At 45.7% G+C, this 26715-nt stretch overlaps 1 long non-coding RNA gene and 1 pseudogene across 3 annotated transcripts in view; both read right to left on the reverse strand.

Annotated features, from left to right (window-relative positions):
• LOC103348689 (uncharacterized) overlaps nucleotides 1-26715 on the reverse strand; it is an 85261-nt gene that overhangs the window by 46064 nt on the left and 12482 nt on the right. For all 3 annotated transcript variants that reach the window (XR_011387397.1, XR_011387395.1, XR_011387396.1), the window contains exon 2: nucleotides 24361-24529. This is a non-coding gene — a long non-coding RNA (uncharacterized lncRNA). The remainder of the gene's footprint in view (nucleotides 1-24360; nucleotides 24530-26715) is intronic.
• On the reverse strand, nucleotides 7647-8518 carry LOC138849135 (ubiquitin-conjugating enzyme E2 variant 1 pseudogene; annotated as a pseudogene).

Consider the following 26715-nt stretch of genomic DNA (forward strand, 5'->3'; position numbering starts at 1 on the left):
CTGTGTTCAGGGATGAAATATGTGAACAGCTCCTGGAAATCAGATGGGTGTCTTCGGGAGAAAACTAGTCTTCAAAGAGATGAGGTCACTTTAACTTTCTGATTTTGGGGCTGGCAGACAAGCAGAGGTTGGCAGTAGAAGCCTGGCTCCCCCTCTGCAGCCCTCCTCTCCACCACCAGCAGGAACCATTCCTCTATGGAGATGGAGAATTGACTGGTGACTGTGCATACAGAGAGCTGGCGGGGGAGCAGGGGCTGGGGGAGGGACTGCTAACGGGCTTGTGCTTTCTTTCCAGTGAGATGAAAATGTTCAAAGTTAGCTTGTGGTGATGGTTGCACAACTCTGAATGGACTAAAACCACTGGCTCATAAAGAATGGACTGGGGTCTGATGTGGCTATGATAAAACATGTCTCTAACCACAAAGAGAGCAGAAACCAGGTAAGGGATAAAAGCTATAGACCTCGAATGGACATGTGAAGCTGCAAAGTTTTGTAAAACACAGGAAGAGATCAAATGGACTAGGCCCTCACTTTTTCTCCAGGAGACGTGGCTGGCGTTGGGGAAGAAACTGAGCAGTCTTTTGCAGAAATCAAGATTCTGGGAGGAGAAAATAAAAGGATTATATGGAATGAAGGCAGAACTGAGTTAGGAGAGCAGAAACTATCCACAGTGTCACTGGCTCATGACCTCATGAAACACACCAATGTCAACTGCTGTTCAGGCTGAATCATACGGGACTGAAGTTTAGGCTGGGGTTCAAGGCTCCCCTTCCGGGACAGATGCTCACTCTGCCTTGGCCTCCATTGGCCTCCATGTTGGCAGCAATGGGTTCTATCGGCACCCCGATGGTGACTAGAGGCAGTGATGAGTGTCTACTTCCCCACGGCTGACCCAGCTGTGAGGTGGAAAACAGGATAGCTTAGACAGGCTCTGTGAAACAGAGAAGGAACAGACAGGGTTATGTGACTTACAGAGCATGCCCACTCCAGCCGCCAGCTAGAAATAACACAAGTCTTATTAGAGATGGGTAAGAATCCAGAATACACCACTTGGCCCCACTCTGTTGCAGGTTATACAATACAGGCAGTAAGACTGACCAGACTGTGGGATTGCAATATATATATTTGTAAAGAACTGTAACATTAGGATCCAATGACAAAATACCAAAATATTATTAGTGTTTAATTTTTATTTTTTTTTAAAAGATTTATCTACTTATCAGAAAGGCAGCATTACAGAGAGGCAGAGGCAGAGAGAGAAAAAGAGAGAGAGATTCCATCTACTGGTTCATTCCCCAAATAGCCAGGATTGGGAGCTAGGCCAAAGCCAGAAGCCAGGAGCTTCTTCCAGGTTTCCCATGTGAGTGCAGGGGCCCAAGCACTTGGGCCATCTTCCACTGCTTTCCCAGGTGCATTAGCAGGTAGCTGGACTGAAAGTGGAGCAGCCAGGACTTCAACCAGTGCCCATATGGATGCCGGAGCTGCCACAGTGGTTTAATCCTTTGTACCACAATGCCGGCCCCAATTTATTTTTATTTGAAAGGCATGGTTACAGAGAGAGAGAGAGAGACAGAGACAGAGACAGAGAGGAAGAGACAAAGAGAGATCTTCCATCCACTGGCTCACTCCCCAAATGACTGCAATGGCTAGGGCTAGGCCATGCTGAAGCCAGGAGCCAGAAGCTTCTTCTGGGTCTCCCATGTGGGTGCAGGGGACCCAAGCACTTGGGCCATTTAAGATGTATTTTATCCGGGGCAGGTGCTGTTGCACAGAAGGGTTAAGCCACTGCCTACAGCGCTGGCATCCCATATGGATGCTGGTTCAAGTCCTGGCTACTCCACTTCAGATCCAACTCCCTGCTGGTGTACCTGGGGAAGCAGTAGAGGAGACCAAGTGCTTGGCCCCTGAACCTATGTGGGAGACTTGGATGAAGCTCCTGGCTCCTGGTTTTGGCCTGGCCATTTCAGCCATATGGTGGAGTGAACCAGCAGATAGAAGAGCTCTCTCCCTCTCTGAAACTGCCTCTCAAATACATCTTAAAAAAAAAATTCTCCTTCTGTATGTGAGGAGTAAATACTAAAAAAGAAAGGTTTATTTTATTTGAAAGGCAGAGTGCCAGGGAGAATGGGAGAGAAAGAGAGAGATATCTTCCATCTGTTGGTTCATTCCCTAAAAGGACACAAGTGCTGGGGCTGTATCATGCCAAGGCTAGGAACCTGTTAGTCCATTCGGGTCTCCCACGTGGGTGCAGCGGCCCATGCACTTGGGCCACATTCTGCTGCCTTCTCACACATTAGCAGGGAGCTGGATCAGAAGTGGATCAGCTGGGACTTGAACCGGTGCTCATAGGGGATGCCAATGTCACAGTAAGCAGCTTAACCCACTGAATCATAGCACTGGCTCCTATAATAGAGATTTCATGAATGTCTGGTAAATTGAATGAATTGAAAAATGTATAAATAAATTTATGGGGGCCAGTGCTGTGGCACAGCGAGTTGAGGCCCCAGCCTGCAGTGCTGGCATCCCATATGGGCGCCAGTTCAAGTTCTGGCTGCTCCTCTTCCAATCCAGTCCTCTGCTGTGGCCTGGGAGGGCGGTAGGGGATGGCCCAAGTCCTTGGGCTCCTGCACCCACGTGGGAGACCTGGAGGAGGCTCCTGGCTCCTGGCTCCTGGCTCCTGGCTTCGGATCAGCTCAGCTCTGACTGTTGCAGTCATCTGGGGAGTGAACAGCGGAATGGAAGACTCTCTCTCTCTCTCTCTCTCTCTCTCTGGCTCTGCTTCTCTCTGTGACTCTTTCAAATAAATAAAATGATTCTTTGAAAAATAAATTTATGCATAGATTTGGGTTAGTGTGGTAGCATTATAGATTTTTTTTTACTTCTGTTCTCCATAGTTCCTTAATAGGAGTATGCGTGTCTCATCACTTACATGTTGCTGATGTTTCTGGTTCAAGCTGGCTGACTGACTATGCATATTTACATCTTCTCCCTCCTGAGGCCCCATTGAAATAAGAAAGAAAAAAGAAATGATGTGGAATCACAACATGGAGCAAACAGCAGAGAGGCCGTCCCTGGCTGGCAGAATGCACTTCCGGAAGAAGCAAAACTGGGGAAGGAATAGGTGCTGCAGAGGCAGGCTCGGCCGGTGCTTCTGTGACTGCACGGAGGGCAGGTGTGGCTGACGGGACAGCCATTCCAAAACAGATTAAACCTGAGGAGCCGGCACTGCGGGACAGCGGGTGAAAGCCCTGGCCTGCATGCCAGCATCCCATATAGGTGTCAGTTCGAGTCCCAGCTGCTCCAATTCTGATCCAGCTCCCTGCTACTATGCTTGGGAAAGCAGCGGAGGATGGCCCAAGTGCCTGGGCCTCTGCACCCCCATGGGAGACCTGGAAGAAGCTCCTGGCTTCAGCCTGGCCCAGCCCTGGTTGTTGTGGCAGTTTGGGGAGTAAACCAGTGGATGGAAGCTACCTCTCCCTGTCTCTATAACTCTGCCCTTAAAATAAATAAATCTTTTAAGAAAAAAAGAAAAAGAAAAAAGGTTTAAAAAAAGAAATAAAGTATATAAAATTTTGAAAAAAATTAAAACTGAAAATTCCAAAGGCTAAATTTGCTGCACAATCTGGGAATATCTCAGGCCAAGATGCACTGGGTCATACCAAGAGTCGGTGTTGGGTACATTGGATTTTTTTTTTTTTAGAATTTTTTTTTTAACAGGCGAGTCAGACAGTGAGAGAGAGAGAGAGACAGAGAGAAAGGTCTTCCTTTTTCCGTTGGTTCACCCCCTAAGTGGACGCTACAGCCGGTGCGTTGCAGCCGGCGCGCTGCTTCGGTCTGAAGCCAGGAGCCAGGTGCTTCTTCCTGGTCTCCCATGCGGGTGCAGGGCACAAGCACTTGAGCCATCCTCCACTGCCCTCCCGGGCCACAGCAGAGAGCTGGACTGGAAGAGGGGCAACCAGGAAAGAATCCTGCGCCCTGACCGGGACTAGAACCTAAGATGCCGCCGGTGCCGCGGCTCACTAGGCTAATCCTCTGCCTTGCGGTGCCGGCACACCGGGTTCTAGTCCTGGTCGGGGCGCCGGATTCTGTCCCGGTTGCCCCTCTTCCAGGCCAACTCTCTGCTGTGGCCAGGGAGTGCAGTGGAGGATGGCCCAAGTGCTTGGGCCCTGCACCCCATGGGAGACCAGGATAAGTACCTGGCTCCTGGCTTCGGATCAGCATGGTGCGCCAGCGGCGGAGGCCATTGGAGGGTGAACCAACGGCAAAAAGGAAGACCTTTCTCTCTGTCTCTCTCTCTCTCACTGTCCACTCTGCCTGTCAAAAAAAAAAAAAAAAACAAAAAAACAAAAAAACAAAAAAAAAAACCCAAGATGCCAGCGCCGCAGGTGGAGGATTTAGTCTAGTGAGCCACGGCGCCGGCCCATTAGTACATTGTATTTTGATACTAACTCTACCATTTATGCAAATGGTTTAGGAATGGGACAGGGTGAGGAGGAGGAGGGACAAAGAGAACAGTGATCTTTCAGTAATGATGATGATGATGATGACTCCAGTACAGGCCTGTCCACCGGAAGCCAGGGTTCTTTCAATATCTGGGACCATTTACTGGGGCAGCTGAGCAGGCACAGTCTGAGTTGCTTCATTGAAAAAGTAGCAGTGACTGGCGAATCTGAAGACAAAACTCGCCTTCAGGTGGAACCCTTGTCTACTGCATCTGAACTTTACCCTTGCTACTGTTTCATTTTTTCCCTGCAATAAACTGAAAGATGAGTAGTAGGCTGGGCAGCCATTCCAAAAAACACATCACATCAAAGCTCAGCCTTCCAAAAAGGGGGTAGGGTTATTCACAGCTGCTTCTACGCAGATTGAAACTTCAATGGGCAGGAATAAGTGGGGATTTTTTTCTCAATGACATAACTTCCTAACAATTAGGGCAGGACAAAAGTGCGGCAGGTTACATCCTGTGAGGTAGTAAATTACTACTCATTGAGAACTAAGTGCTGACCAAAACCACCATAAGCCTCCCAGCTCCCCGTAGGCCATTTTTTCATATATATTGGGAAAAAAGTTTTGCTTTAATGTTCCCCTGAGTTATTTTCCAGGCAATTACTTCACAGACATTCCTTGTAAGAGTCCCTCGGCTTGGCCGGCACCGCGGCTCACTAGGCTAATCCTCTGCCTTGCGGCGCCGGCACACCGGGTTCTAGTCCCGGTCTGGGCGCCGGATTCTGTCCCGGTTGCCCCTCTTCCAGGCCAGCTCTCTGCTGTGGCCCAAGTGCTTGGGCCCTGCACCCCATAGGAGACCAGGAGAAGTACCTGGCTACTGCCTTTGGATCAGCGCGGTGTGCCGGCCGCAGCACACCGGCCACGGCAGCCATTGGAGGGTGAACCAATGGCAAAAAGGAAAAAAGGAGGACCTTTCTCTCTGTCTCTCTTTCTCTCACTGTCCACTCTGCCTGTCAAAAAAAAAAAAAAAAGAGTCCCTCGGCTCAGTTCCACTGGTCATAGCCAGAGCTTCTGTGAAAAGATGCCATCACCTCACAATGCCTCCTGAGGATGTGTGACATCTGTCGGAATAACCACTAGGCGGTGGGTGGACGGCACAGTGGTTAAGACGATGCCTAGGACATCTGCATCACCATACTGGCGTGCCAGAGTTCAAACCTCAGCTCTTTTCCCCATCCCAGCCTTCTTCTAATGCACATCCTGGGAGGCGGCTGGTGGTGGCTCGGGTCCTTGGGTCCCTGCCAACCACATGCAAGACCGGCATTGAGTTCCTGGCTCCTTGCTTCAGCCTGGCCTACCTCTGGCTGTTGTAGATATTTGGGGCATGAATCTGCACATGGAAGGCCTCTTTCTGTCTATCTTTGCCTCTTGGTCTTTCTGCCTTTCAAATAAGTGAAAATAATGATAATAGCTATTCGTTTACATTTCATGGGTTTTGTTTTGCTTAACAATATCTTGAAATTTACTAACATGTTCTAATAGATTATTTATTTTTTTAATATTAACACACACTTTATTATATTAAAATCAGGCAATGGTCTGACAATGAAAAGGCTGCGGATGGAACACTGCTGTTAGACTTTCCTGCCAGGTGTCGCCTCCTTGAGCTAAGGTTCCTTGAAAAGCTGAATGGAAACAACTGCGTCTCAGACTTACAGCTGCTGCTTCAAAAGGTCGTTTTTTAACACAAATACTAATTAAAAAAAAAAAAAAAAAAAAAACCTTTGGGACACGGCAACTTCGTCACGTCGGTGCGTATCCCCAAGTCAGCATCTAGTGGTCCTGACTGGAAGTGGGAACTCGTGGCCGCGTGCCGAGCCCTCACTCCCTGCGGATGGCCGAGGGGGTGGCAGCGCCAGCACCAAGTGCCCGGATCGAAGGTTCTTTGTCTGATTCCACACTAGACCTGACGCGCTGCAGGGCTGAGCGAGCGGGAGCCCTGTTTCAAGCGTCTTCCAAGTGGAAAGCCAAAGCAATGACAGGGAGAGCGATTCGGAGGGCTCCTGCGGGCTGCGTGTCTCCGAGTGGCCTTTCCCCAGGCTTAACCACCAAGGACTTGGGGAGCCGGCAGGTCTGGGCGGGCACCCCGCTGCCCTTCTTTCTTTTTTTTTTTTTTATTTATTTAAAAAATTAAAAAAATTTTTTTTGACAGGCAGAGTGGACAGTGAGAGAGAGAGAGACAGAGAGAAAGGTCTTCCTTTGCCGTTGGTTCACCCTCCAATGGCCGCCACTGCCGGCGCACTGCGGCAGGCGCACTGTGCTGATCCGAAGCCAGGAGCCAGGTGCTTCTCCTGGTCTCCCATGGGGTGCAGGGCCCAAGCACTTGGGCCATCCTCCACTGCACTCCCTGGCCACAGCAGAGAGCTGGCCTGGAAGAGGGGCAACCGGGACAGAATCCGGCGCCCCGACCGGGACTAGAACCCAGTGTGCCGGCGCCACAAGGCGGAGGATTAGCCTAGTGAGCCGCGGCGCCGGCCCTCGCTGCCCTTCTTGTCCCCCATCAGAACCTGAGCCGCGAGGCCGCCTGAGCAGCTTACGAGGGCAGCGGGCGGCAGGGCTGTGGCCTGGCCTTCATCTCCCGGGCTGGGTCCCAGCTTGACGAGGGAAGTCAGAGGCCCTCCAGCCTTCCCTGATGGCGTCTGGCCGATGCGCTGACGGGCACGGGCACGGGGAGTGCAGGGGTGGCAGGGCCCCGGGGCGTGAGGAAGGGAGAGCAGCGCCCCTCAACAAAGAGTGGGGGAGAAAGATCCCGGGAATGCCCTGAATTCCTCCCCGAAGGCCAATTTCCGAGGGGAGCGGGGGGGGGTGGGGGGGGTGGGGGGGGTGGGGGGGGTGGGGTGAGTTACAATCTATGCTTTGGCCCAGGGCGGGAGTGGAGGACAGGAGGGGACAATGGCTTGGAAAGAACATCATTTAAGACTCAAAAAAAAAAAAAAAAAAAAAAAAAAAAAAGAAAAGAAAAGAAAAGAAACAGAAACCAGGGTGCAAGGCACCCCCATACCCAACAGTAGTCCCCCAGAAATCGTCACCTCCACTCTCAGGAGCCAGCCCACGCAGGAGGGCTGCCATGGGGGGGGGGTGCGGGGCAGGGGGAGCGGAGGCCCAGCCAGGCCGTCAGCAGCAAGGTGTCGTGTGATGTGTCTTCACAGTGGAGTAGCCGTGTCCCACCGTGACGGGCGTCAACTGAAATACGTGTTCTTGATCCCGAAGCTCAGCTACATGGACAGTGGTTACACTCGACAGGATGATGTGATAGCACAACTCATATCTCAAATGGACAAAAAATTAGTATCACTGACAGTGTCTTTAGATAGATCGCCTTTGCACGGGAGCTTCCTTTCCAGTACTCTGAGGCCTACAGGACGAACCTAGCAGATTCCTACTGCGGAGGGCGTGGCCAGGCCGGGCCACTGCTCAGTTGCTGTAGCACTGGCCCTCGGGCAGCTGAGGTAGCTTCATGTTCTCCTTGGCCATCAGCAGGCGCCGCAGCTCCTGCAGCACCACTCAGATGCTGTACGAGTTCTGCCACTTCGCTAAAACGGAGATGGCTCTCGGGTCCACCACTCCGTTAGAACTATTAACTCCGTTCATATTAATTTTTGTTACGAATCGTACAAAGGGGGGCGCTTCTGGGTATTTGGGTCCACACTATTTTAAGGCTGTATATTCTGTTTTCGTAAATTGTCCGAGCCCGTGGTAGCTGCCATCTTGCATAGCTGGAGCTCGAAGGCCGGCCCCTTCTTCACTCCTCAGCAAAACTGAGCAGAAGGTAGAGAGTAGAGATTTGCCCTAAGTGCCTTGCACAGTCCCCATCACCAGTGTTCCTTGTAGGAGCAGCACATTTCTGACAGCTGCTGGACTGGAGTTGATACACCATCACCACTCACGTAATTGCCTACACTAGAGTTCATGCTCCCAGGGGTACATTCCATGGGTCTGGACAAATGTATAAGCAGATGCCTTCCCGTTAGTATAGCACACGGAGCAGCTTCACTGACCTAAACGCCCCCATCCTGCGTTCTGCCTCTTTCACCCCCTCTTCCTCTTAGCTCATGGCAATGACCGACACTTTTACTACCTCCATGGTTCTGCTTTTTCCAGAGCACCACACAGTTGGAATCAGACTGTATGTGGCCTTTCCAGACTGGTTTTTTCCTGTGCCAACATGTGTTTAAGGTTCCTCCATGTCTTGGCATGGCCTGGAATCTTCTGTTTAGTGCTGTGTAATATTCCATCATCTGGATTGCCCATAGTTTATTTATCTGATATTCACCTACTGAAGGAACTCTTGGCTGCTTCCAAATTTCAGTGATTATGAAAAAAGCTGTTACGAACAGGCATGTAGGAGGTTTTGCGTGGATGCAAGTCTTCCACACCTTTGAGGAAGCACTGGGGGGCTGGTGCTGTGGTGTAATGGGTTGAGACTCTGCCAGCAGTACGGGCATCCCACATGGGAGCCAGTTCAAATCCTGGCTGCTCCATTTCCGATCTGGGTCCCTGCTAATGACTGGGACAACAGTGGAAGATGGCCCAAGTGCTTGGGGCCCTGCACCCATGTCGGAGACCCAGAGAAAGTTCCTGGCTCTTGGCTTCAGATGGGTCCAGCTCTAGCCACTGCAGCCATTTGGGGAGTGAACCAGCAAATGGAAGATCTCTTTGTCTCTCCCTCTCTCTGTAACTGTGTATCTCAAATAAGTAAATAAATCTTAAAAAAAAAAAAAAAAAAGAGGAAGAGGAAGTACCAAGGAGGGCAAGCAAATGGTAAGAGTATGTTCAGTGTTGCAAGAAACCCCAAATTGTCTTCCCAAGTGGCTGTAGTGTTCTTGCATCCTCATCAGAAATGAATGAGAGATCCTATCACTCTAATCCCCGTAAGTGTTTGGCACTGTCAGTGTTCTGAACTTTGGCCATTCTCAAAGGGGAGTAGTAGTATGCTAGTTTTATTTGTACTTCCCTGATGGTATATGATATGAAGCATCTTTCATATGCTTATTTGTCATTTTTTAATTTTCTTTGGTGATGTGTATGTCAAGGTCTTTAGCCTTTTTTTTTTTTTTTTTTTTTGACAGGCAGAGTTAGACAATGAGAGAGAGGAAGAGAGACAGAGAGAAAGGTCTTCCTTTTTCTGTTGGTTCACCCCCCAAGTGGCTGATATGGCTGGCGCACGGCGCTGATCCGAAGGCAGGAGCCAGGTGCTTCCTCCTGGTCTCCCATGCAGGTGCAGGGCCCAAGCACTTGGGCCATCCTCCACTGCACTCCCGGGCCACAGCAGAGAGCTGGCCTGGAAGAGGAGCAACCGGGACAGATTCCGGCGCCCCAACCGGGACTAGAACCCGGGGTGCCGGCGCCACAGGTGGAGGATTAGCCTAATGAGCTGTGGCTTAGCCTGGTTTTTAATTAGATTTTTTTGTTTTACTTTATTGTTGGGTTTTAAGAGTTGTCTGTTTTGGGTAACAGTCTTTATAACAGTGTTTTATCAGCTATGTCTTTTGCTAGTATTATCTCCTTGTTTTTGGATTTTGCAGTATTCTCAACAGTGTCCCTTGCAGAAAAGAAACTTTTAATTTCAGTTAAATCCAGCTTATCAATTATTTTATGGATTGTGCCTTTGATGTTCTACATAAAAAGTCACCAGCAAACCCTAGAGCATGTTAATTTTCTTCTATGCTGTCTTCTAGGAATTTTAATAGTCTTGCATTTTACTTTTAGAGTTTCAAGTTGTTTTTTTTTTTTTTTTTTTTTTTTTTTTTTTTTTTGGTGAAGGATGTAAGATCTGTATCTAAGTTTTTTTTTTTTTTTTTTTTTTTTTTTTGCATGCAACTGCCCAGTTATGCCAGCACCATTAGTTGACAAGGCTGTTCATTTCTCAGAGATCAGGTGACTGTATTCTTGTGGATGTTTCTGAGCCCTCTAATCCATCCTATTGAACTATTTGTCTTTTCTTTTGCCAATACCACACTGTCATGATTACTGTAACTTTACAGTAAGTCCCCCTCACCCGTGGCTTGTGTTTTTTTCTTTTCTTTCTTCCTTTCTTCCTTTCTTTCTTTCTTTCTTTCTTTCTTTCTTTCTTTCTTTCTTTCTTTTTCTTTTTTTTTTTATTTGACAGGTAGAACTATAGACAATGAGAGAGAGAGACAGAGAGAAAGGTCTTCCTTCCTTTGGTTCACTCCCCAAATGGTCACCACGGCCGGCGCTGCACCGATCCGAAGCCAGGAGCCAGGTGCTTTTTCCTGGCCTCCCATGTGGGTGCAGGAACCCAAACATTTGGGCCATCCTCCACTGCCCTCCCAGGCCACAGCAGAGAGCTGGACTGGAAGAGGAGCAACCGGGACTAGAACCTGGTGCCCATATGGGATACTGGCGCCGCAGGCAGAGGATTACCCAAGTGAGTCATGGCACCGGCCTGCAGCTTGTGTTTTTATTTAGTTATTTGAAAGTCAGAGTTATACAGAGAGAGAGAGGCAGAGAGAAAGAGAAAGAGAGGTCTTCCATCAGCTGGTTCACTCCTCAATCAGCCACAATGGCCAGAGCTGTGATGATCTGAAGCCAGGAGCCAGGAGCTTCCTCCAGGTCTTCCATGAGGGTGCAGGGGTCCAAGGACTTGGGCTATTTTCCACTGCTTTCCCAGACCATAGCAGAGAGTTGGATGGGAAGTGGAGCAGCCGGGACTCAAACTAGAGCCCACATGGGATGCTGGCACCGCAGGGGCAGCTTTACCCGCTATGCCACAGCGCCAGCTGCATATAATAAGTCTTAAAGTCAGGTATTGTCAAGCCTTCAATTTGTTCTATAATATTGTGTTGGCTATTATGAAACTTTTTTCCCTTTCCACACAAACTTTAGAATCAGTTTGTTGATATCCACAAAGTAAGTTGCTGGAATTTTGCGTGGGACTGCATTGACTCTACAGGCCAATTTGGGAAGAACTAACATCATGGCGATACTGAATCTTGCCCTCTTTCAACATGGTATACTTCTCCATTTATTTGCTTTTCTTTCTTTCAACAGAGTTTTGTAAGTTTTCCTTGTGTATATTTGTTAGATGTATACCTAAGTATTTCATTTATTGGGTGTTAATGTAAACGGTATTGGTCTTAACAGTATTTTAAAAACTATTTCCTTTGCCATTACTTCTGTGTTGCAAAATCTTTTTAAAAGAGACACCACTAGGGATAGTTTGTTACACAACAATAGATAAGCAGATCACTCCACTGCCTCCCCCATCTATGCCATAAACTTTTTTTTTAACAAGATCAAGTGAGTTATCTGATAGAATAATCCAGTCTCAGTTTTCCTTGCAAGTTCATTTAAGATGGTCAGTCACTTACTGACATAAAGATGCATGAAAAATGTGGAAATTACTTTCTTCTTAATACTTTATCCATTTTAGTATTTTTTCTGTTCTAGTACCATTGGTTGAACTCTGTAATTAACACACAATTATTCTTAGGTGTTTAAATTTTAACTGAAAAGTGATCCCTGTTAGGAATTTGGAAAACATTATGCTGAGTGAAATAAGCCAATCCCAAAGGGACAAATACCACTTGTTCTCCTTGATAGGTGACAACTAACTGAGCACCAAAAAGGAAACCTGTTAAAGTGAAATGAACACTAGGAGAAATGGTGACTTGATCAGCCCTCACCCTGACTGTTGATGAGCAACTTAATATGTTATCCCTCATAGTATTTTTTTGTTTGTTCTACTTAATACTTTTGGTTGAATACTGTAATCAATACACAACTATTCTTAAGTGCTGAAACTTAACTGAAAAGTGATCGCTGCTAAATATAAGAGTGGGAATAAGAGAGGGAAGAGATGTGCAATTCGGGACATGCTCAAGCTGACTTACCTCAAACGGTAGAGTTAGAAACATTACCAGGGGATTCCAATTCAATCCCATCAAGGTGGCATGTATCAATGCCATCTCACTAGTCCCAGTGATTAATTCCTGTTCACAATTGATCATAATGATAGGACTAAGAACCAAAGGGATCACATAAACAAGACTAGTGTCTGCAAATACTAGCTGATAGAATCAAAAAGGGAGAGAATGATCCAACATGGGAAGTGAGATACACAGCAGACCCATAGAATGGCAGATGTCCTAAACAGCACTCTGGCCTCAGAATCAGCCCTTAAGGCATGTGGATCCGGCTGAAATGCCCATGAGAGTATTTCAGGCATGGAAAGCCAAGACACTCTGGGGGGGAAAAAAACCTAAATGAAAGATCTCCATGAGTGAGATCCCAGTGGAAAGAACGGGTCATCAAAGAAGGAGGTACCTTTCTCTGAAGGGAGGAGAGAACTTCCTCTTTGACCATGGCCTTGTCTAAATATGATCAGAGTCAGTGAACTCAGGGGGCTTCCATAGCCTTGGCAGCTCATGACAAGAGCCTAGGGTGATTACTGATGCCATAAACAAGAGTGTCAATTTGTTAAGTCAACAACAGGAGTCACTGTGCACTTACTCCTCATGTAGGATCTTTGTCCTTAGTGTGCTGTACATTGAGATTTAATGCTATAACTAGTACTCAAACAGTATTTTTCACTTTATGTTTCTGTGTGGCAGCAAACTGTTGAAATCTTTATTTAATGTATGCTAAACTGATCTGTATATAAAGAGAATCAAAAATGAATCTTGATGTGAATGGAAGGGGAGAGGGAGAGGGAAAGGGGAGGGTTGCGGGTGGGAGGGACATTATGGGGGGGAAGCCATTGTAATCCATAAGCTGTACTTTGGAAATTTATATTCATTAAATAAAAGTTAAAAAAAAAAAAGAAATTACTTTCTTCTAGGGCTGATTAAATTCCTAGTTGATGACTAGTTTCCATCAGGCTTGAGGTTTGTGGGAGTTTGAGGGATACAAATATAGAGTGGCTATGACCTCTTTGCTCAACTGCTGAGTGGTAAAGAAGGTGTGAAGTTAAGTCCGGAACAGTGATTTATAGGCTGGCAGATTGGCCACTTGACCTATTTTGATCTTGCAAAAATGAGCGATGTGATAAATACTATAAATACAAAACTCTAATTCTGAAAGACTCTACCACTATTCCCAAAATTCTCATGTAGCGCTAGTTTTGTTTGTTTGATCTCGGCTCCAATCACCAGTGCAGTGACTCCTTTTGGATCACTGGTCTCCACCTGCACTGCATCATCTACCTGGGCTTTCTCCTTCCACTTTTGCTCAATAGTTGTGAAAGCTCTTTATAGAATGCCAACAGGATCGCATCACCTATATCCTTATTAAACACTTCATTGGCTTCCTAGGACCTTTAGACTTGATTCTCCAGTTTTAAAAAATCCATTCAAAACACAGAGAGACAGAGAGAGATCTTCTACTTGATGATTCATTCTCTTAAATGCCTGCAACAAGCTGGGATTGGTCATGCTGAAGCCGGGAGCCTGGAACTCCATCCAGGCCTCCCACGTAGGTGGCATGAGCCATCACTTTCTTCTACCCAGGTTGCACACCAGCAGGAGCTGGAACTGGGAGTAGTGCCAGGATTCCAACACAGGTATTCCAGTATGGGATGCTGACATCTCAAGCAGCCTCTTAACAACCAGGCCAAATGCTGGACCTTATCTCCCAGTTTTTAACAGAGCAACTTGTACTCACTAAATCTTAGGTAGCAAACATTCACTCAGTCATATGCAAATATTTCTGTACTTCTTAGGTAACATGCTGTTATTACCAAAACCTTTCCTTAGGGAGCTTAAGGTCTTATTGAAACAGCTCTTTCCTGTCTCAGGGCCTTTACACAAACTATCTGGATGCTTAGAATGCCTTTCCTTTCATTTTTCATTCCTTTTCTGTTCTATTTAAAGTAGGTTCTTTTATTCTTCCTATAGAATCTATATATAACCTTCATAACTGGCAGACAGAATAGATATGTATACACACACATATATCTATTTATATATATATGTATGTATATGTGGATTTTTTTGGTGTAACATGTGTATGCCATGAGGCCAAAACCACATTCATTTAGTTTATCACTTTATATTCAAAGTTTAGTAGATTGACGGCTAACACCTTGTACAGGCTCAATAAACATTTGCTAAAAGTATAAAGACTCTGTATATTTTTATTGGGAAGAGTCACTGATGACCACCTTATCTGAATAACTTGTGTACCTTTTTATATGTACCCCCTAGAAGGAGGTAGAAAACAGTCCAGAACAGTGATCTGTAGGCTGGCAGATTGGCCACTTGACCTATTTTGATCTTGCAAAAATGAGCCATGTGATAAATACTATAAATACAAAACTCTAATTCTGAAAGACTCTACTGCTATTCCCAAAATTCTCATGTAGTGCTAGTTTTGTTTGTTTGTTCAGATTTATTTATTTGAAAGGCAGAGTTACAGAGAGAAAGGGAGTGAGAGAAAGATCTTCTATGTGCTGGTTTTTTCAACAAATGGCTGCAATGGCCAGGGCTAGGCCAGGCCAAAGCCAGGGGCCTGGAATTCAATCTGAGTCTCTTCCATGGTTAAGGGGCCCATACATGGGCCATCCTCTGCTGCTTTCACAGGCACATTAGTAGGGAGCTGGATAAGAAGTAGAACAGTGCTAGTATTTATAACAATCTAAACATGCAAAAACTGTTTCGATGAGCATTTGGTACAGCGGTTAGTACAGCTTGGGATGCTTGCATTTCATTTTGGAGTAAATGGACTCGTGTCCAGCTTTTGATTCCAGCTTCCTGATAATGTGCACCTTGGAAGGTGGCAGGTGATGGCTCAAATGTCTGGGACTCTTTTACCCACACGGGACAACCATATTGAGTTCCAGCTCCTGGGTTCAGTCTGGCCCAGCCCCAGCTATTTCAGGCATGGAATGGAAGATCTCTATCTGCCTCTGTGTTTATCTCTCTACCTTTCCAATAAATGGGGAAAACATGATCATGATTACCTTATTTTTAAAAAGTATATTTAGGGGCCAGCACCATGGCTCACTTGGTTAATCCTCCACTTGAAGTGCCAGCATCCCATATGGGCACTGGGTTCTAGTCCCGGTTGCTCCTCTTCCAGTCCAGCTGTAGGCTGTAGCCAGGGAGGGCAGTGGAGGATGGCCCAAGTGCTTGGGCCCCTGCACCCACATGGGAGACCAGAAGAAGCACCTGGCTCCTGGTTTCGGATCGGCACAGTGCCAGCCGTTGCGGCCATTTGGGGGGTGAACCAACGGAAGGAAGTCCTTTCTCTCTGTCTCTCTCTCTCACTGTCTGTAACTCTACCTGTAAAAAAAAAAAAAAGCATATATAGTTCCAAATATTTATCAACTTACAGGAATATAATTATGTCACGGGTGAGGAAAAAACAAACATGTACTAAACTGGACAAACAGGTTTCTGATTCTATATTAGAGTCCAAAGGTGGCAAACTGATAGTTAAATGAGTACAGCAATCCAAAGTTGCTACAGAACAGTGATGAGGACAGAGGAAGGGAAGTCTCTCCCTGAGAAATGTGGTTGTGTGCAGCAGGAGACAAACTATTCTTGATCAAGTGGCTGTAGGTCACAGACTGCTGTGTTGGCTACAAAGGTGACCAAATTAAAGAGAATGAATGGATTCTTATAAATCCAATCCCAGTACTGGAAGCAACTCCAAGCCCAAAATGGAGATAACAGGTCAGTAGCAACTTCATTATCTCTACCTGGGCAAACTCCTTTTCAACCTAATAAACTACACAATGAGCATAATATATACATTCACAGAATTAGAATTTCTAGAGGGCCAGTATTCTATGATGGACAAATTGCTTGTATGTAGTTACTGTATATTGTACTTGCACATATATTTTAACTTGGAGAAAGCATTCTATATTACACACATATATTTTTATATTATATATTATAATATATATTATACACAAATATTACACACATATAAATATAATATAAAATATAAAAATATATGTGTGTATAATATATGTGTATAAAATATATAAAAATATATAAATATATTTTATATAAAATATGTTTATATATAATATACAAGTATATATTTATATATAATATATATATAAAATATATATAAATATATATATTTTATACACATATATTATACACATATATATTTTCAAGGGAAAGAGACTCAACCTGCTTTTTACTCCCCAAATGCCAGCAACAGCCAGGGCTGGGCAGGGGGTCACAGCCAGAAGGCAGGAAGACCCCCATATCCCAGTGCTGTTACTCTGGGGATTAGAGTCAAACATATGAATTTTCACAGCTTCTGTTTTCTACCTGACTTCTTGACCTGTCACTGCTGCCCCCCAGGCTCTATATTGGTGGAAAGCTGGAATCACGAGCTGTATCCGGGAACTGAACCTAGGCCCTGTGATACGGGACACAGACACCTTCACTGCTAAGCAAAATGTCTGCCCCAGGATTCTTTACTTTAAAATATCTGAAAACTACTTGTCTAAAGGGTAGCAGGACTAGGTTTCTAAAAGATTTATTTGGAAAGCAGAGTGACAGAGAAAGGGAGAGAATGAAAGAGAGTGAATCTACCATCCGCTGGTACATTCCCCAATGGCTGCAACAACTGGGGCTGGGCCAGACCAAAACCAGGAGCCAGGAATTCCAACCTGGGCTCCCACATGGGTAGCAGGGTCCAAGTATGTGGGCCATCCTCTGCAGCTTTCCAAGGTGCAATAGCAGGAAGCTGAACCCCAACTTGAGTAGCTGCACTGATCCCCTCACAAGGGTCCCACCCTTGTGACAGAATTAACCTCCAAAGACCCTACCTCCAAATGCTGTTACTCTGGGAAAAAGATTTCCACAAGTTCACTACAGCCTATTTCTTTTTTTAAAAAAAGACTTCTAAAAATTGTATTTGAAAGGCAGAGAGAGAGAGAGAGAGAGAGAGAGAGAGAAAGAATATCTTTCATCTGCTGGTTCACTCCCCAAATGGCTCCCCAAAGGGCTGGGCCAGATCAAAGCCAGGAGCCAGGAGCTTCTTCCAGGTCTCCCATGTGGGTGCAGGGGCTCAAGGACCTGGGCCATCCTCCACTGCTTTCCCAACCACATTAGCAGGGAGCTGGATCAGAAGTGGAGCAGCCAGGACTCGAACCAGCACCAATATGGGATTCTGGCTTCGCAGGCGGTAGCAATGTTAAATGATAGTTTTTTACAAAACGTATTTTCCCTAGTAGAACTTTTGCATATCATCACTCTGTTTAGTCTTCCCCTCTTTAAAAAATTTCCTTAAGTAATTTAAAAAATACAAAATTAATATTCTGAGAATCCTGTTGGTTTTTGAGGTAAAGGTCAAGGATTTCCTAAGTATTTATTCCTCTAACATAAAAGAATAAATTGTTTCTCCACTAAACTGGCTTTAAAAAGCAGAATAAGCACTGAGAAATCAAGAAATCATTTCAATAAGCCAGTTCCAAAGGGATAAATACCATGTGTTCTCCCTGACCTGTGATAACTAACAGCACCTAAAAGGCAATCTGTAGAGCTGACACTTTGAGAAGCAATGACTTTGAACAGCCCTTGTCTTGACTGTTGAGGAACAGTTTTTTTTTTTCATACTATTTGTTGAACTTTTTACTTAACATAGAGTTAATCATATGTGTATAAAGTTAATTGAAAATAGATCTTAATAAAAAATAAGAGTGGGAATAGGAGAGGGAGGAGGAAGAGGGGTGGGAGTGTGGGTGGGAGGGCTGATATGGTGGGAAGAATCACCATGTTCCTCAAGCTGTAATTATGAAATGTATGAAGTCTGCATTCCTTAAATAAAAGGTTTCTGGGTGGGGGTGGGGAAGTTAAATTCCTGAATGCACAGATGGAATAAATCAGGACACAAGGAATCCGGACACTTACACATAAGCCAACCCTTCACTGGCTCCCGTCATTCAGCCAGGGCCCCTGCATGCTTAGACTATGTATCTGTTCTCTGGCTGCTGTGGCAAAGTAGCACAAACCGAGGGGGTTAACCATCAGAAGTTCCTTGTCTCACAGTTCTGGCGCTTTGGTTCTGAGATCAGGGTGTTGACTTGGGTGGTTCCCTCTCAGAGCTGTGAGGAAGAATCTGGTGCATCAACCCTTGCTTTCGCTGGTTTCTGAGTCTCTGCAGGTCCTCTGCTTCTAGAGGCATTTCTGCCTTCATCTTCAAGTGGCAGTCTCCCTGTTTCTATGTCTGTGTTCGGTTTCCCCTTTCTAAAAGGACACCAGTTGTACTGGATTAGGCGCCCGCCCTACTTCACCCTAACCTTATCTTATTATAACTGCAATGACCCCATTTCCAAATAAGGTCTCGTTCTGGGCTACTGGGGAGTAGGACTTGCACATTTGAATTTTGGAGGTACACAGTTTAACCCCTAACACATCATGGCATATATATTTATTTATAAATTATTTATCCCCAGTACTACACTAGGAATTGCATTGTTAATAATACATTGTTAATTTACACACAATTCGAAATCTTGAGAAGTTCAGACAAAGATAAAACAGACACGAAGCAGTAATATTTTCTTCGTTAACCCTGGGAGACTGCACGTCATTGACCTCAAGAATAAAATCAAGCTCTTTGCCTTGACACATCCAATCTTCCACAGCCTGCCCTATGCTCTCTTTGCTGCCTCATGTCCTGTCACCCCCACCTATCGGGCATGCCACCTGTTTGGAATCTGAGCTGTTTGCACTTTCCCACGTGTTAGGTTCTCTCTTGATCCAACACCAGTGCATATGCTGTTTCCTATTTCTGGAATGCTTCTTTTCTCTTTGCTCCTTGTGAACACATGGTGAACTCGCAATCGTTTTCTGAAACAACTCAAGTGTCATTTCCTCTGGCGAGCCCTCACTGCTCCAGGCAGCGTGAAACACTGTCAGTGTACAGACACCTTGTTCACATCTTTATTACTGCACATTTCTGTTTCCCTCTGTATGAGACTGAATCGGTATTTGACCGTTCTTGACCTACAAAAACAATGCAATTCCATGTGGTTCAATTTGACATTTCCCTAGACAACAAGTCCATTGGGAGCAGGGACTTGGTTTTAGTAATTTCATATTTTTAGTGACTAAAAATAGAGTTTAGCATAAAGCAAGTGTTTAAAATAGGCTTTTTGAGGCTGGTGCTGTGGTGTGTGGATAAAGCTGCCGTATGCAGTGCCGGCATCCCATATGGGCACTGGTTCAGTCCAGGCTGCTCCTCTTCTGATCCAGTTCTCTGCTATGGCCTGGGAAAGCAATGGAAGATGGCTCAAGTCCTTGGGCCCCTGTATCTGCATGGTAGACCCAGATGAAGCTCCTGGCTCCTGGCTCCTGGCTTTGGATCAGCCCAGCTCCGGCTGTTACAGCCATGTGAGGAGTGAACAAACAGAGGGAAGACCTCTCATTCTCTGTAACTCTGCCTTTAAAATAAACAATCTTTTACAAATATGCTTTCTGAAATGAACGAAAGGCTTACTTTGATGCCACAAATAGGTTTCACTTTCAGATTTGCCTTTTCAAGAATGAGGATTAACTTAATCTCTTATTTTTTTTTAAAGATTTATTTATTTATCTGAATGTCAGAGTTACAGAGAGAGAAGAGGCAGAGAGGTAGATATTCCATCCTCCGGTTCACTCCCCAAACGGCCACAATGGCCAGGGCTGGGTCAGGCTGAAGCCAGGGACCAGGAGCTTCTTCAGTGTCTTCCATGTGGGTGGCAGAGGCCAAGTACTTGGGCCATGTTCTGCTGCTTTCCCAGGGAGCTGCAACTTGATTTCTTCCTAAGAGTAACCATTAGGGGCTGGTGTTCTGGCACAGCAGGTTAAGCCACTGCCTGTGATGCCAGCATCCCATATGGGTGCAGGTTCCAGTCTTGGCTGCTCCACTTCTGATCCAGCTCCCTTCTAATGTACCTGGGAAAGCAATGGAAGATGGCCCAAGTGCTTGGGCCCCTGCATCCGTGTGGGAGACCCAGAAGAAGCTCCTGCCTTCAGCCCAGTCCAGCCTGGCTATTGCGGCTATTTGGACAGTGAACCAGTGGATGAACCCCGTCTCTCCTTCTCTGTAGCTCTGCATTTAAAATAAATAAATCTTAAAAAAGAAGTGAACTACTTTTGGCTTTATTTAGATCAACAATATTTCAACCCCTTTCCCCTTGCTTTTTGCTTCTCTATGTAGGGTGAGATAGCTTCAAATCCATTTTTTAAAAAGAGAAAATTAGGAAGGAACTACCTAAATGCTGTTTTGTAACCAACATCAAAATATTTTACAATCTGTTTTACTTCCAAATAAGAAATACAAGTAATCATAAGTGCCAGTATTTTTTCTTTTTTTTTTTTTGGACAGGCAGAGTGGACAGTGAGAGAGACAGAGAGGAAGGTCTTCCTTTTTCTATTGGTTCACCCCCCCCCCCCAATAGCCGCTGTGGCAGGCGCACTGCAGCCAGCGCACTGCACTGATCTGAAGCCAAGAGCCAGGTGCTTCTCCTGGTGTCCCATGCAGGTGCAGGGCCCAAGGACTTGGGCCATCCTCCACTGCACTCTCGGGCCACAGCAGAGAGCTGGACTGGAAGAGGGGCAACCGGGACAGAATCCAGCGCCCTGACCAGGACTAGAACCCGGGGTGCGGTGCCACAGGCAGAGGATTTGCCTATTTAGCCGCGGCACCGGCCCATAAGTACCAGTATTAAGAGCAGAGATAAAGGGATTAGTTGTAGAAAATGAATGATACTTTATTATTTTTTTCTATAAGTTTTAAATTTATTTATTTGAGAGGCAGAGTTACAGAGCGAGAGACAGAGAGAAAGGTCCTCCATCCGCTGGTTCATTCCCCAAATGGCCGCAACAGCTGGAGCTGGGCTGATCCAAAGCCAGGAGCCAGGAGATTCTTCTGAGTTTCCCCAGCAAGTGCAGGTACCCAAGTACTTGGGCCACCTTGCGCTGCTTTGCCAGGTCATAAGCAGAGAGCTGGATTGGAAGTGGAAGAGGAGCAGCTAGGACACAAACCAGCACCCATATGGGATGCTGGTGCTGCAGGCAGAGGCTTAGCCTAATATGCCAGAGCACTGGCCCTGATAATTTTATTTTTAAAACAATTTTTTGAAAGGCAGAATGAGACAGAAAGAGAACGAGACACACAAAGAGAGATCTTCCATCCGATGGTTCACTCCCCAAATGGCTGCAACACAGGGCTGGGCCAGGCTGAAGCCAGGAGTCGGGAACGTCATCCTGTTGTCACAGGTGTGTAGCATGGACCTGAGCACTTGGGCTATGATTTGCTGCCTTTCCAGGTGCATGAGCAGGGAGCTGGATGGGAAGTGGGGCAGCTGGGAGTTCAGTCAGCACTCTGACATGGGATGCTGGTGTCACAAGCGGCAGCTTACCTTGCTGGGGCAGAAGCACTGAATGTGTGACATTTTAAATGGACACTTATGTAGTAACAGCAAAGGTAAATTTAGCTTCAGAATTTCAAGTTTTCCTAATACTATCTGGTTTGAAGAAAAGCAATGATAACAAGTACTGCATGGATAGGTGCCAAGCAAACTGGTCCTCAGGAAACAGTACCTGGTGCAGGCTGTTATTTGAGCATTTTTCATTCTTCCTCATGAAAGGCCCAAAGTTCAGAAAATGTGTCTGCTGACTTCAGCATGCCAAGGTGTCAAGAGCAGCACCTTTCATAATCCGGCCCTCACTCACTTTAGAGACTCCTGCCTCTTATGGCTCTTCCGGTCCCTTGTACTTGAACCAAGGTGAACTTCTCAGAGAATAACACACTGAACATTTGATCCTTCCTTCCTTATTTTAAAAGATTTATTTGGGGCCAGTGCTGTGGCATAGCAGGTAGAGCTGCTGCCTGCAGTGTTGGCATCCCATATGGGCACCAGTTCAAGTACCAGCTGCTCTGCTTCTGATCCATCTCTCTGCTATGGCCTGGGAAAACAGTGGAAGATGGCCCAAGTCCTTGGGCCCCTGCACCTAAGTGGAAGACCCAGAAGAAGCTTTTGGTTCCAGGGCTGGGTCAGGCTGAAGCGAGGAGCCTGGAACTCCATAAGGGTGGCAGGGGCCCAAGCATTTGGGCCACCTTCTGCTGCCTTCCCAGGTGCATTAGCAGGGAGCAGGATCAGAAGTGGAGAGCACTGGCATCGAAGGTGGTGACTTAATCCTCTGCAACACAATGCCAGTCCCACTTTTCCAAATGCGCTTTTCTCAATCTAGAAAGTCCTTCCCCATCTTCTCTGATTACTGACCTTCAAAAATTCACCTCAAGTATCATTTTCTCTTGGATGTTTTTCCCAAGTTCTTCAGCGATGGTTGATTGCCTTCTGTATTTTCACTGTGCACAGGTTACATGGCCATTGCATTACTTTAACCCAGAGATCTTTAATTTATCTGTTGATATATACCTTCTCAATCATATTATCAGTCATCTTACCATACAGTGCTGAGCACACGACAGAAACTCAATACTGTTTGTCGTGGAAGGGTACTTTAAAAAGTTCTTGGAAAATGGAGCACATATTTTAATTTTTTAAAAAGATTTATTTTATTTTTTTGAAAGGCGGAGTGACAGAGAATGAAAAGATAGATAAAAAGATCTTTCATCCACTGGTTCACTCCCCAGATGGCCACATCTGTTGGGGCTAGGCCAGGCTGAAGCCAGCAGCCTGGAATTCCATCCGAGTCTCCAGCATGGACGGCATGTGCCCAAGTACTTGGGCCATCTTCTGCTGCTTTCCCAGATCATCAGTAGGGAGCTTGACTGGAAGCTGGGCAGCCAGTTCTCTGATATGGGATGTCAGTGTTGCAGGTGGCAGCTTAACCCTTTGTGCCACACTCCATTCCCTATAGCACATATTTTCTATGAACTCTTTTGAAGACCACTCATATGAATAAATCCTTATGAAATGAGATTATAGTCTTGAATAACAAAGTCCCGGTAAAAAGATGATGTGGAAACAGATCTTATAATTAAAGTTACCTCTATGAGGACAGGGACCATGCTTGCTTTGTCTCTTGCTGCATTTCAAGTACTTAGCCCAGTGTCTGGCAACAAGTGGGGCTTAATAAGTATTTACTGACTCAACACTTAACATATGTGAAAAACAAGAAGCATCAGACTACTAAATAATTTCCTGAAGGTAAACTGAAGAAGGAAATCCATCAATATATATGAGAAACACTTCTAGAACTAGTAGTGTCCTCAGAATAAATAAACTGTAGACAAAAATAGTTATAACATCATTGACAAGCAAAACACAACCAAAACAAAACAATTAAAACACCCAACCTACTAAACCTGTCACTATAACAGTAACAGATTACTGGTGGTGGGGATAGGCCACAAAAATTGATGTAAATATGACTTTTGTTTTACTTTATTTAATTTTTAAGGATTTATTTATTCATTTGACAGGCAGAGCTACAGAGAGCAGGAGCGAGAGAGAGAAATGTCTTCCATCCACTGGTTCACTCCCCAAATAGCCACAATGGCCAGAGTTGAGCTGATCTGAAGACAGGAGTTTCTTCTGGGTCTCCCATGCAGGTGCAGGGGCCCAAGCACTTGGGCCATCTTCCACTGCTTTTCCAGGCCATAGTAGAGAGCTGGATCGGAAGTGGAACAGCCAGGACTCAAACTGACATCCATATGGGATGCTGGCATTGCAGGCGGAGGCTTTATTCACTATGCCACAACGCCGGCCTCATGACTTGTGTTTGCAATTGTCATCTGTGATCACACGCAATAGTCTGTTGAAAGCAATAAAAATAATGATGTCCTTCACATCTGTCAAAAAAATTGTTGGCCACTAAGGTGTTTGTGCTTTCCTATTTAAAGCTTCTACCTGGAGCATCAGAAGTCAGTATTTAATCCCCAAGCTGACAAACACCCCACATTATGACTATGTACCTGTGTTTTTTATTTGTGTTGCAATAATTTAGCCTTCCTTTCCTGTGGCCATCTTTGACACACTTCCCTTGATGTCATTGCCAAACAACGCTGAAGAGGAACTGTGCACTGACACTTCACTGTAGAGAAGCTGAAGAGACTGGGGGTCCATGTGGCTCACACCTGTGACCTAGATCAAAGCAAAGGGCGAGGCACACTGGCAGTATTTGTCAACTTGGATGACAAGGTTAAGACTGTAGGTCAAACCCCACCCGAGATTACTAGACATTTACACAAAGAAACGTCACCCCCTTTACTTTGCACCTGTACTTGTCCATCTGTCAGGGATGGGACATGTCTGGCCTGCAGACTTTAGAAGGCCTGTGAAATCATTTGATCTGGTCATGCCAAGGCAACTGCAGGTAGGACTCAATTCAATAAATCTATAGCAGGCTATTTTTCTTTTTTAACGAGTTATTATTTATTTGAAAGGCAAAGTTACAGTGAGAGAGGCAAAATGGAGAGAAGGAGAGATCTTCCATCTTTGTTTCACTCCCCAAATGGTCACAACAGTCAGGGCAGGACCAGGAACCTGGAACTCCATCCGGGTCTCCCATTAGGTACAGGGACCCAAGCACTTGGGCCATCTTTTGCTGCTTTAAGGGTGCATTAACAGGGAGCTGGATCAGAAGCGGAGCAGCCAGGAATCAAACTGGCACTCATAATGGGATGCTGGCTTTGCAGGCGGTGGCTTAACCCACTGTGCCACGATGCTGGCCCCATAGCAGGCTAATTTTCAGTTGATAATTTTATATGGCCCATGAGTGATGTTATAAATATCCAAATGGCTCCTGGCAGAAAAAGATTTCCCACCTCTGACGTATGTCATCAAGGTTGGATTTGGCAAGCCTAGACCCCAGGTTTCATTTATTTATTTCCTGGAACCTGATTTGCATCTCCTTTTCTGTCCTTTTCCTAACAGATGGAAAAGTCCCAGTAGCATTAGTTTAGACTTTATTGTTTTCCGTTTAGAGAAGCCAAACACAGGGATTAAACAGGGAAAAGATTAGGATTAAAATCTCAAGAGCAGGAATTACAATACAAAGAGGCTTAGTCATAGCTTGAGTTTGGTTTAAAAGTTAACTTAAGGCCGGCGCCGTGGCTCAATAGGCTAATCCTCCACCTTGCAGCGCCGGCACAACGGGTTCTGGTCCCGGTCGGGGCGCCGGATTCTGTCCCAGTTGCCCCTCTTCCAGGCCAGCTCTCTGCTGTGGCCAGGGAGTGCAGTGGAGGATGGCCCAGGTGCTTGGGCCCTGCACCCCATGGGAGACCAGGAAAAGCACCTGGATCCTGGCTCCTGCTGTCGGATCAGCGCAGTGCGCCGGCTGCAGCGGCGGCCATTGGAGGGTGAACCAACGGCAAAGGAAGACCTTTCTCTGTCTCTCTCTCTCACTGTCCACTCTGCCTGTCAAAAAAAAAAAAAAAGTTAACTTAAAAAGTGGTTATTTCTTTGAATGCTCTTTAGTTTAGCTGTTTTAATTATACATCTACTTTCAAATTATTGGTATAGGAGGAATGATTAATCTGAAGGGAGTCCAGAACAAGCGCTTGAATCTTGGGGAAGGTATGGGAGCAGGATGTGACCCTATGTTTATTTGTGACACTTAACATAAATTATACAGACAAGCTTTTCAAAGCAGAATCTGCAAAACTGTAACAAAGAAATGATAACACTGTGGCACTCAGAGTATTCTAAGTTTTTGGCTTTTCTGGCACTGCAATATTTGCACAGAACTGTACTCTGCGGCTTATCCACCTCAAGCATCTGTTAGGCCTGCTCAGGATACAACTTCAGGCCACTGTTAATATAGGTCTCTCTGTCTGTCCCTTCTCTTCCTCTCCCTCCTTCCCTTAGAACTATTCCTGGCCTGTTCTTTTCTATGAGTTACAACCACTGGTGTCTACCAGCACTGAGAGACATGACGTCTTTCCTGAATGTGCATTCTTTGAATACAGCCCTTTAATGGAAATTTCAAAAAGGGCATGACCAAGGTTTGGATTAAAAATTCTGATGCTCTAGGCTTCTGCTTCCTCCTGCAAGATAGGATATATTAGAATGACTGGTTTAGGGTCAGAACGAACGTGGAATTCCAGCTCAATTTTGAGAAAAATGCCTCAGAAAACTATAAAGCTGGGATGAGGCACATCCACAAACATGACACCTACATGGGGCACTCAGGGAACATTAGCTGTTGACCCACAGTGGTGGTCTGACAGTGGGGCGGAAGCTGTGCAGCTGAGAAGTTATTATGAAGGTTCAGTCTTCCCGTTCAAAATGTGAAGGGTGTGGAGCCGGTGCCGTGGCACAGTGAGTAA

Source organism: Oryctolagus cuniculus, chromosome 3 (assembly GCF_964237555.1).
Source record: "Oryctolagus cuniculus chromosome 3, mOryCun1.1, whole genome shotgun sequence".
Classification (NCBI taxonomy): domain Eukaryota; kingdom Metazoa; phylum Chordata; class Mammalia; order Lagomorpha; family Leporidae; genus Oryctolagus; species Oryctolagus cuniculus.